Raw genomic sequence first — 12,025 nt, forward strand, 5'->3', positions numbered from 1 at the left:
ATCATCGTTGTTATACTACCTAATGAGTTAATAAAATCATGGCAGCCTGCAAGGTATCCCAAACTTAACTGAACTACAAACCTGTTTGTTCCCAAATGTTACAGCAAAGTTTAGTACATTTTTAACTCCAAGGTTGTTCTACTAAAGGTCCAACTAAAAAATAAATAAAAATATCTATTTTTTTTATTCGTAACACAGTAATATTGAATATTATTTATTAAATTATTAACTACACAAACAATTAAAATTATTCTTTTTCTTCATCCGATTAATAAAACATATAAAACTTATCTAAGCATGGTTACCTTCCATATTACATTCAATCTAGACTAATTCAAATCATAAAAAGAATTAAAAAAAAAACAGTTTAATATCACAACTAGTTACTTTTCTTATAATGGACTATATTATGAAACTCTTCATGATTAGATTATTAATAGTAATGGAGTTTCAAATAATGGGATTCGTGTTTATATACTAAAATTTGTCCAATTTTAACTAAAGAATTGTTCATTGTGCAGAATTATGAAGACAAACTACAGTGAACTACAGCATAACTAGTTTGGTCGATTATTGATCCTAGCTGACTTCTAGCAAGGAAAAAAATTGTAATAGTTAAATACTTAAATATATTGCATATCAGTAAAACTACATCAGTGGCTACTAGTTATGGTTCAGTTTACTATGGCCCATTATTTTTAAGTTCTGTTTAAGATGTGAGGTTCCATATCAATTTCTATTCTTCATGGTTTCTGTATCCCATATAGGTTATTTATGCTTGGAAAATTGTTGGAGTTCCTTTCTAGATGTTATAGAAGGTTGCAGATGAGCCGCCCAAACTCCTTGGGACTTTTTTCAACACTGATTGTTTCAGCACTCATTGGTTCTTACTAGTCTTAAAAACTTTACTTTTCAACTTCTTTGACACTTTATCACAGAGTATAATTATCACATTTATTCTATCATATCTTCTTGCTCTTTTTTTTTAATCACTTTTCTATGAATATTAACACTATCAATTTCATTTTCTCCTTCCCCGTAATGTAGAAGCAGCACATGACAAACACACTATTTTAGTTTTCTACTTATATTCTGTCATCTAATGCTTTTTTTCCATTCTCCAGTGTTTCTTCAATTTATGTTTTGCTCTTGGCACAGAGCACTATGTCAGCAGCAAACAAAATTGCCAATCCTTGGTATACTCCAACTTCCATATCAGTTTATCTGTCTATTCTACATTACTTCTGAAATGTGAAGTAATCTCTACATAGTCTTTATCAAGCACAATTTTCTTTCTCAACTGATGATATTTCCTTGAATTATATCCTTCATTGCTTTAGTGCTTTCACAACTTTGAACATCTGCTTTTGCCCATCTCATGAGTCCAATTCTCCAAGTATTGTGCCTTAGCACCTGCTACTCTCATAGCTTCTTTTCTTCACTTTCTATTCTACTTCACTGTTCCACCACAAAGTTTCTTTATCCTCTGAGTTTACTGTGAGGCCATTTCTAGGATCTATCATCCTATGAATTTCACTGTTCTGATGTTTCCTTCCACATTCCCTCAACACTTTTTCCACTTGCTTGTTCTTATTTCTTGAAGTAATCTACCCTTAAATGCTGATGAAGATTCCTTCAAGTCTCCACAATATGATTTTGTTTCTTCCTAAGGTCTATTTTCTTATTTTCCTCTCAGTTCCATAACAAGCACCTGGTGTTGTAGTAGTACCCTCTGGAAATAAAATTTCAAAGTTTAACTTCCAGTACAATATGAAATCTAATAATGTTCTTCCTTCACTCTCATAATAACAATTTGTTCCTACTGCTTTAAAGAACATATCAGCCAGAATTATATCATGCATCATGACAAAATTTGTCTGTTTGCCTCAAGGTTATTATTCCCAAATTTGCTCATCATTTCTTTGCTCTACATGTCCATTCAGATCTCTCAAGTAAATTCCCTCACCCTCTGGAAACTTCTTGCAATAACTCTTCCAATCCTTGACACTTTGTAACACATAAGAAGAGAATACTCTATCATTTCAATTATTTCATGTTATATACCCATGATTATCCATTTTCTCTTCACTTCCAGGTTACAAAATTAAAGACACTAACATCATGATTTCCAATCAATTTCTTCCCAGGATTGTATTGTATCACAAAAAATTTTGACAAGCACCAAGTTCTCATGGCTTATTCTCTTTCCACCTTGTTTCTTAAATACAGATTCATATTATATTAATAAGAACAACTGACATATACAGAAAAATAGACTTTATTAACTGCTATATATTTCTTCTTTGTTACAGGGCCATCAGGGAGACAAGATCAGAGAACATTCAAAACATGAACCATGAGACATGTCACATAGCATGCGTTCACTTGCTCACATCTCAATCTTGGCTAAACAGGAGAATACACTATTAGAGTTCAAGAGGCCCAGCAATGGTCCCTTATGGGAAAAAATAGTACATTCTTTGCAAGTATAATTTGCACACTACCTTCAAATCAGCTTAGAAACTGTTTACTTTTCTACCATCAAACAAAGACAAATTACTACCTCTTTTTCCTTACTTATTGATGTCTATCAAGTATACCTGTATGTGTACTTTGTTATTTTGAATAGATGGACTGTTCTGTTGAGATTAGAATCCAAGAACATCAGGACTGCATCAAAAAGTCTGGCCTTGCTTACCATGCCACTGACAGACTTCTTTTTAATCAAACCCAGATTCTGCACTCTAGATGATTTAAAGTTGACCATCTATTCCTTCAAAGTAGGAAAACTATACAATATCATCTAAATCTTAACCATGCTGATTAAATGCCTGTCTCCAAGTTTTAGGAAATAATCACACTTGATTATTCATAATTTTTATTTCAATTAATTTTTTTTTGTAATAATGAATGAATTATATAACTTTCATTTACAAAAGCAAACCATTTTTTCTATGAACTCTAATAGTATATTTGCTGTTTATTCAGCTTTGATCAAGATAAAAGCAAGTAAGCACTTAGGAGTTTGGTTTTATATTATGAGTGGTTGTGTAATTTAGTACTCTTCCAAAATGAGTAATTTTTATCTGTCTTGTTATGATTTTTCATCAAAAAATTAGAGTATTATAGTGTACTAGTGTAAATTTTTGAGTTTTTAAAGTACCATCATCATCAAATTCCTGATATGTAGCCTCAAGGGTGTACAGGATATTATAATACTACATAAAAAATTTACATCATTACTAACTTCCTATCTATAATTTTCCCCCAAATCAATCTGTTACCTGTCAAGACTCCAACATCGTCAGAACTAACATTTCTATCTTCTAAGGCACTTTTTACTGTATCACTACAGTAAAAACATTGTTAGCATCCATTCTGTTTAAGTGACTATACCACCTGAGATTAGCTCTTATAACACATTCCTGGATGCTAACAATGTCAATTTCTTTCCTAATATCCTTGTTTTTAAAACATTTCTTTCCTAATATCCTTGTTTTTAAAACAATATTGCCATTGATATCATCTATTCATGCTCCTAATCTTTCTAAGGACTCTCATATCTCCTGTCTCTAGTCTTTCGTCAAGTATTTTACTTCTAAACCAGCTCTCAGATCCATAAGTTAAAATCGGTTTGAACACTGTGTTGTATACAACTAATTTAGTGTTTTAACTAATTTCTTATTCCATATAAATTTATTCCGTTAATTTCCTACCATACCAGCTTTGTTAACTCAGTTGACTATTTCTATATTTAATTTACCATCTTCATTAAAAATCGTCCCTAAGTAGCTGAAATGTTTTATTTGTTCTATAGGTTCTCCATTCACAATGCAGTTGATATTTTCAATGCTTCTGCCTATTTTTGTTGTCTTTGTCTTGTTACTGATGACCTTCATACTATATTTCTTACAACAGTTATTCAATTTAGTCAGGGAATCTTGCAGACTTGCAGCAGATTTATTTAGAAGCATAACATCATCTGCATAAAGCAAAGAGCTGACATTAACATCTCAAATTTTGATGTCAGGTTTAACACCACTTTCCTTCATATCTGATCGATATAGATAATGAATAACAGAGGAGATAATGCACATTCTTGTCTGACAAAGGATGTAACACTAAACCATCTTCCTATACTTCCTCAATTCTAACTGCTAACTTACAACTCAAATACAGACTAAGTATTGCTTGATATAGTGCCCCATTGACACCATATAACTGTAGCATATTGAATACCATCTCTCTTGGCACCTTTTCATATGCTTTTTCCAGATCTACAAAACTTAAATACAGATCTTTGTTATATTCCCATGACTTCTCAACTATTTGTCGCAAATTGAAGATCTGATCCTGAGAGCCTCTATTTGGCCTGAGTCCAGCTTGTTCTTCCACAATCCTTCTCAGCCATGTCTCAAGAATACTTGCATAAATCTTACCAGGAACACTCAGTAGGGAAATACCTCTGTAATTCCAACATTGTTTTATTTCTCTTTTTATGTATAGGTACTATGAGAGCTCTACTTCAATCATCTGGAATTTGTCCCTCTGTCCAGGCCTTCTGAACTATGCAGTGCAGCCACTGTAAGACTTTTATACCTCCATACTTCAGCATTTCTGGTCAAATATTATCCACTCCAGCTACCTTTCCACATTTCAGGCTTTTGATAGCTTTTTTTACTTCAAGTATGGATATGAATTCCTGACTGTATGCCTGTTGAGTGTTTTTTTACTACTGTACTGTCATCATTGTTTAGCAATTTCTCAAAGTAATTATTCCATACATCAAGGATATCTTTTCCCCAGTTTTCATGTAACTTTATCATCTCTAATTCTTTTCATAGTACTCTTTCCTCCATTTCTAAGCTTTTTCAACAACCTCCAGATATTTAACAACTTCCAGAAAATAAATATCAAGAAATATCTTGATATTTATTTTCTATGTTCTTAACAAAGTCTTCCCATGATTTTTGTTCAGCTAGTTTTAGTTTTACACAGTGTTTAGCTTTCTTACATTTGTCTGTGTATTCTCTAAGAGCACAAGCCGATTTATTTGCTAGGAACTTTTGATATGCTTTCTTCTTTTCCTTCACTGCCTCTTGTCCACCATTCTGATTTTTCTATCCTTGCAGACAATCTCACCACATGCCTCTCTGGCTGAATCAATGTTTTTTCAGAATTTGCCACTGAATTTCCAAGGTTTGGTTCCTCTTCTCAAACGCTTTCATTTTGTCTTGAATAATGTTTATCTATTCCAGTCTACAGTTCACATCTGAAAGCTGCTCAACTTTTATTCGCTTTAACACTTTCTTACATGTTCTTCTTTTCAATATGAAATAATTCAATTTTATCCTACTCAAGACTAAATAGTGATCACTTCCAAATTCAAATCCTCCGTACACCCTAGTGTCCTGCACCAGACAGAAAACATCACTATCAACAATAACATAGTCAATGAGAATTTTCTTATTCCAAGCCTCTTTTCTCCATGTGAATTTGTGCACATTTTTATGTTGGAACATCATCATCATCAAATTCCTGCCATGTACCCTCAAGGTTTGTACAGGATATGATAGTACTACATGAATAAAATTACATCAATACTAACTTCCTATCTACAATTTTCTTCCAAATCAGTCTGTTACTTGTCAAGACTCCAACATTATCAGATCTTATATTTCTATCGTCTAAGTCACTTTGTACCATATAAATCCACCTATATCTTGGTATTCCTCTGGGTCATTTTGCTGCCAACCTGGCAGAGAACACTTATTTTGCTAATCTTTACTAGCCCATTCTGTTTAAGTGACCATACCACCTGAGATTAGCTCTGCTAATACATTCCTGGATGCTGACAATGTCAAGTTCTTTCCTAATATCGTCATTTTTCATATGATATTGCCATTGATGCCATCTGTTCCCGCCTATAATCTTTCTCAGGACTCTCATATCTGCAGTCTCTTGTCTTTGGTCAAGTGTTTCACTTCTGACCCAGCTCTCAGATCCATAAGTTAAAAACTTGTTTGAACACTGTCTTGTATACAGCTAATTTAGTGTTCCGACTAATTTCTCTCTTATTCCATATGAATTTATTCAATTGACTTCACACCATACCAGCTTTGCTGATTCTGTTGTCTACTTCTATATTTAATTTACCATCTTCACTAAAAATCATGCCTAACTAGCTGAAATGTTTTAATTGTTCCACAGGTTTTCCATTCACAAAACAGTTGACATTTTCAATGACTCTACCTATTTTCATTGTCTTTGTCTTTTTATTGCTGACCTTCATACCATATCTATTAACAATAGCTATTCAATTTAGTCAGAGAATCTTGCAGACTTGTAGGGATTTATTTAGATGTATAACATCATCCGCATAAAGCAAAGAGCTGACATTAACATCTCCAATTTTGATATCATGTTTAATACCACTTTCCTTCATAATGTGATCCATATAGATAATGAATAACAGAGGGGATAATGTACATCCTTGTCTCACACCAGATTTAACATTAAACCATCTTCCTGTACTTCCTTCAATTCTAACTGCTGACTTACAACTCAAATAAAGACTAAGTATTGCTTGATATAATGCCCCATTTACACCATATAACTGTAGTGTTTTGAATAGCTTATCTCTTGGCACCTTGTCATATGCCTTTTCCAAATCGACAAAACTTAAATACAGATCTTTGTTATATTCCCATGCTTTCTCGACTATTTGTCGAAAAGTGAAGATCTGATCCTTACAGCCTCTATTTGGCCTGAATCCAGCTTGTTCTTCACCAAGCTTTTCTTCCACAATTCTTCTCAACTGTTTCTCAAGTATACTTGCATAGATCTTGCCAGGAACACTCAGTAGGGAAATACCTCTGTAATTCTCACATTCAGTTTTATTTCCCTTTTTATATATGGGTACTATGAGAGCTCTACTCCAATAATCAGGAATTCATCCCTCTGTCCAGGCTTTCTGAACTATGCAGTGCAGCCACTGTAAGACCATACCACCATACTTCAGCATTTCTGGTCGAATATCATCTACTCCAGCTGCCTTTCCACATTTCAAGCCTTTGATGGCTTTTTCTACTTCAAGTATGAATATGTATTCCTGACTGCATGCCTGGTCAGTGTTTTTTACCACTGTGCTGTCATCACTGCTTGTTTCATTTAACAGTTTTTCAAAGTAATTACTCCATACTTCAAGGATATCTTTTTCGCCCATTTTCATGTCACCTTTATCATCTCTAACTCCTTTTACAGCACTTTTTCCTCGATTCCTAAGCTTCTTCAACAACCTCCAGAATATTTTGCCACCTTCTTGATATTTATTTTCTATATTCTTTCCAAAGTCCTCCCATGACTTTTGTTTAGCTAGTTTTACACAGTGTTTAGCATTCTTGCATTTGTCTCTATATTCTCTAAGAGCACAAGCTGACTGATTTGACAGGAACTTTTGATATGCTTTCTTCTTTTCCTTCACTGCCTCTTTAACTTCCTGTGTCCACCAGGGAGTTCTGAATGTTTTATCCTTGCAGACAACCTCACCACATGCCTCTCTGACAGAATCAATGTTTTCTTCAGAGTTTGCCACTGAATCTCCAAGGTTTGATTTCTGTTCTCAAACTCTTTCATTTTTTCTTCAATAATCTTTGTGTATTTTAGTCTACAGTTCACATCTGAGAGCTGCTCAACTTTTATTCGCTTTAAAACTTCTTACATGTTATTCTTTTCAATATGAAATTCAATTTTATCCTGCTCAAGACTAAATAGTGATAACTTCCAATTTCAAATCCTCTGTACACTGGTGTCCTGCACCAGGGAGAAAACATCACTATCAACAATAACAAACATAGTCAATGAGACTTTTCTTTTTCCTTGCCTCTTCCACCTCAAAACTCTGAAACAGAACTATTATGTCGATCTTGTACTTATCTAATTCCTCAGCTAACTCCATTTCTTTGCCATTCAGACTTCTTACGTTGATAGTACTGATCTTTAACTCTGGTGATGTTGAGTTGGGGTTTGTTTTCAGATTTGTTCCAGTAGCTGACTTTTCGTTGTTCGCCCTGGTTCCCTGGCGAAAACAACGGGGGCCTTGTTTAACTGGGCAACGCCCCAGCCGGCATGAAATTTTGTCATGTTGTACCATCATTTTTTTATTTTGGTTTAACCAATAAGAATACAATTTGGTCGGCTAAATCCCAAATTGCCAGCCCATTCTTGTTCGTTCAGTATCCCAGTAGATACCCAACAGAGTGCACCACGAGAAGGTGAGGATTGGACCTTAGGTCAGAAGCCCTGGTCGGTTCTCCGCATTCCTTTAAAGGCTATGTGGAGATCTCCTCTCAGTTATACAGCTTTGACCCTTAAGCACCCCATGTTGGAACATGGTGTTAGTAATAGCTAGTCCATGACCTGAGCAGAAATCCAACAGGTATTTGCCATTATTATTAACTTTGCTCTTTTCTCCAATTTTTCCCAAAATATTTTTGTATGTCTGGCAATCATTTCCTACTCTGCTATTTAGATCCCCAACAAGGACCAGCTTTTCATTTTTCATTGTGTCAGTTGCTTTCTCTAAAGCCTCAAAAAATTCCCCCGCTTCTACCTTAATAGAACCTTCTGTGGATCCATAGGCACAAATAAGTCTCATTGTTCAGTTCCCCATTCTGATATTTGCCCACATCACTACTTGAAATTGCCTGCAATTCAAGAAGATTAGCCTCATATTTAGTGTTAAATACTATGTCGATTCTTATTGGCGTTGATCCTTCTTTTCTTTGATTGTCATTGCCTGAATATAACATTTTGTATTTATTGCTCAGAAAGATCTCACCAGTTTTTGTCGTTTTTGTTTCAGTCACTCCTATTATATCTATCTGGTACTTATCTAATTCCTCCATTTCTTTGCCGTTCAGGTTTCTTATGTTTACAGTACTAATCTTGAAGTCTGGTGGATACTACTCAAAAAAACTCTAGTTTTTAGAGTATTAGTACAGTGATACCTCAGCTAACGAAATTTTTCGGCTATCAAAGATCTTTTCCGCTGTTTTTCGAACTTGGCTAACAAATGTTTCAGTGAAAGCAGCAAACATGAACGGTCGGGCAACTCTAGGATCTTATCTTTTCCATCTGTATGTGTGAGACAAAGAAATGAGCTGACCACATCAATAGGTGAGACCCACCAATCCGACTGGGTTGTTTATATTCGAGACAGCGAGATGCCTCATACCAGTGTCAGTACGGTGCACGCTCTGTGTGGCTATAAATGCAAGAGGTAAGTGCGATAGCATTTATTCTTATTTGGCTAAATTCTACTATGGGAGATTAATTTATAATTAGTAAATTCTATTCTTACCTAATTAAATAAATAATATGCTATAATGTCATATTTATTTTATATTTTTCAGAAAAATTTTTAAAAGTGAAAAAAATTTTCTTGACAAGATCTCGAAGAGTTGAAAAAGCAACTGAATCAGGAAAGAGACAAGGAAGATAAAGAGTGCTCATCAGAGGTGGAGAACAGCAATAAAAAGGGAAGAATGCCAACAGGTGACATTAAAAAAGCATCCCAACAAAGCTGAAATGAACAGACTTTGTGGCTTAGCTGAAGACAAGTGTCAGAATCACTTTAAAAAGATTCTGAAAAAAAAAGAGAAGTTGAATCAACTTTGGACAGATTTTTGACTTCTCCTTTAGCAAAGAGACAGAGGCCAGCTACTGAAGAAGAGGAGACTTACCTTGAATAAACTGAAAATTTGGAAGAAGAATAGTAAAAACGTTTTGTACATATTTTCAGTTTAATAAAGTGTATATAATAGTGTAATGATCGTCAGTTTTTCATTCTACTTTTCATTCTCCTTCATCTAATTGGGTAGCTGTTCATCTCAGTCTTTGGTGAGTTTTGCCCTTTTATAGTGTGCTTTTTACTATTTTATAAAACTTATCTTCAAATAGTAGGCAACATCCAGATTTTCTATAAATAAATGATTTTTCTATAATAAATAGTTTAATTACGATTAAACGATTTCCCGAAACTTATGGGAAATCACGTTTCGGCTAATGAATGCGATTCCGGAACGAATTATCTTCGTTCTGGAATCACAATTAGCGGAGGTATCACTGTATATTTATAACATTTTTATTGTGATATTATCAGCATGGCACCAATGCAATAAAGAATAATGGCAAAGACCATGTTGTCCGGCGATTTCAAATTTGCTGGATATTATTCAGTGCAGTGCATGTGAAATGTATGCATCAAGAAAATTAAAGAATATGTGGAAGGAAATTGAAACTGGAGAGAGAGAGAGTATGTATTAAGTGTTTAAAAAGTGAGTGTCTGTTAGATGATGAGAACGCAACAAATACTGACAATAAGACAGAAAATGTTAATAATGTTGAACATGCTGTGGAAATAGTGGAGAATGAAATGGATATCAATAAAGAAATAGCATGCTTAAATGTTATACTTCATATCCTTCATGACAAAGCACAAAATTGAAAAACTGCAGAAGCAGCAAGAGTTAAGCAGAGCTGAAAAAAGAAAGAAGCAGGTGATCTGGAAGAAGATGACCTGCTTCTTTATTATTAAAGAAACAGGTAATAAAGATTGACTGAACAAACAAGAAAAATAAATTAAGGAGAAAATTATGTATGGAGACTCAATAATCAGGGGAGTACTTAACGAAAGTATGACAAAATCATGTTTCACAAGCAAAAATTCACGATATCAGCCATGCCATCAGGATGTAAAAAGGCAAGTTGAAGGAAAATATTGTGTTGGTTGGTACCAATGATTTGTGAGGCAAGACGCATTCTATGAGGGAGCAGGCGATGTAAAGAAGTTGTTGGAAAAGGCAAAACTGAAGAGAGAGAAGGTGAAGATCATAACTCTCCTACCATGCTATGATAGAGGCGAACTGAGGAGGAGGGTACTGATAGCCCTCAACTGATAGCAGTGTAAATTGTGCAAAAGGAATTATGTAGAATTTGTGGATCCATGGTCTCTGTTTACCAAAAAGAAGGATTTGTACAATGTGGATGAACTGCATTCAAATGGTTTTGGTGTTAGGTATCTGGAGAGAGTTTTGTTCACTCAGCATGCCAACATGCAAATTCAGGGAAACTTAAGTCATTAGTGTGAAAACAAATGAGTTTGTGTGAAGGCACCCATGAAGCGAGTGAACACAAGAATGACCAAGTGAGGAATCTTCTTCCCAGCAAAAATATTAAATAAGGTAGTCAATTCAGAAAATAAAAGTGGGTGGGGAAAATAAAGGGATGTTGCTGTTTTTATAATACTAATGCCAGAAGTATCAGGAAGGAGGGGGGGGGGGGGATTTTTGGCATTGGTTACTGCAACCTTGCCAAAAGTTATAGGCATTAGTTAGATTTGGCTAACAGCAGATAATGTAGTTACAGGGATTGAATGTGAAGGGTTTAGTATTTACAGGGTAGATAGGATGGGGGAGGGGGAGTACTTGTGATGATAGCAGATGAATTGCAATGAAAAAGAGTAGGAGACAGGCAGGAGGGTGGCTGTTCATTTGAAACAATCTGGTGTGAGATTGAGACCGTAAGACAAAATATACAGTTCGTTGTTGCTATAGGCCAGAGAATTCCACAGATGATCGGAAAGACATGCATTGCCAAATTAGTACGAGTATAGGATGAGTGATTGTTATGGGGGGGGGGGACTTCAACTATGGAGATATATACTGGAAGGAAGAACGATCACAACATGGCAGGAAGGAAATATAACTTATACACTTGCTGAGGGATAATTACTTAAGGCAGCATCAATGGAAGGGACTAGGGGTGGGAGAGAATTGGATCTGGTCATAGGATCAGAAGAGCTACCCATAACCAAGGTGATAACATTGACTCCAATTAATGAAAATAACAATGTGGTCTTGACTTGTGTGATAGTAACACATGAGAAATATTCTATCAAGAAGGGGTATTTATGTAACCACAAGGCAGGTGATTATGACATGCTTAGGAAAAAGCTTAAATATGT

The 12,025-nt window shown here is 34.8% G+C and overlaps 1 protein-coding gene across 3 annotated transcripts in view; it reads right to left on the reverse strand.

The window, feature by feature from the left end:
* The window catches only part of Prp39 (pre-mRNA processing factor 39), a 203,643-nt gene that overhangs the window by 132,199 nt on the left and 59,419 nt on the right, over window positions 1-12,025 (reverse strand). Inside the window, exon 3 of one of the 3 annotated variants that reach the window (XM_090391396.1) lies at window positions 82-153. The exons of the other annotated variants lie outside the window; for them this stretch is intronic. The gene's annotated coding sequence lies outside the window, so the exon portion shown is untranslated. The remainder of the gene's footprint in view (window positions 1-81; window positions 154-12,025) is intronic. 3 annotated transcript variants of the gene reach the window in all.

The sequence above is a fragment of the Typopeltis vanoorti genome, chromosome 4 (genome assembly GCF_054136105.1).
Source record: "Typopeltis vanoorti isolate ZY-2024b chromosome 4, IOZ_Tvanoo_1.0, whole genome shotgun sequence".
Classification (NCBI taxonomy): Eukaryota; Metazoa; Arthropoda; class Arachnida; order Uropygi; family Thelyphonidae; genus Typopeltis; species Typopeltis vanoorti.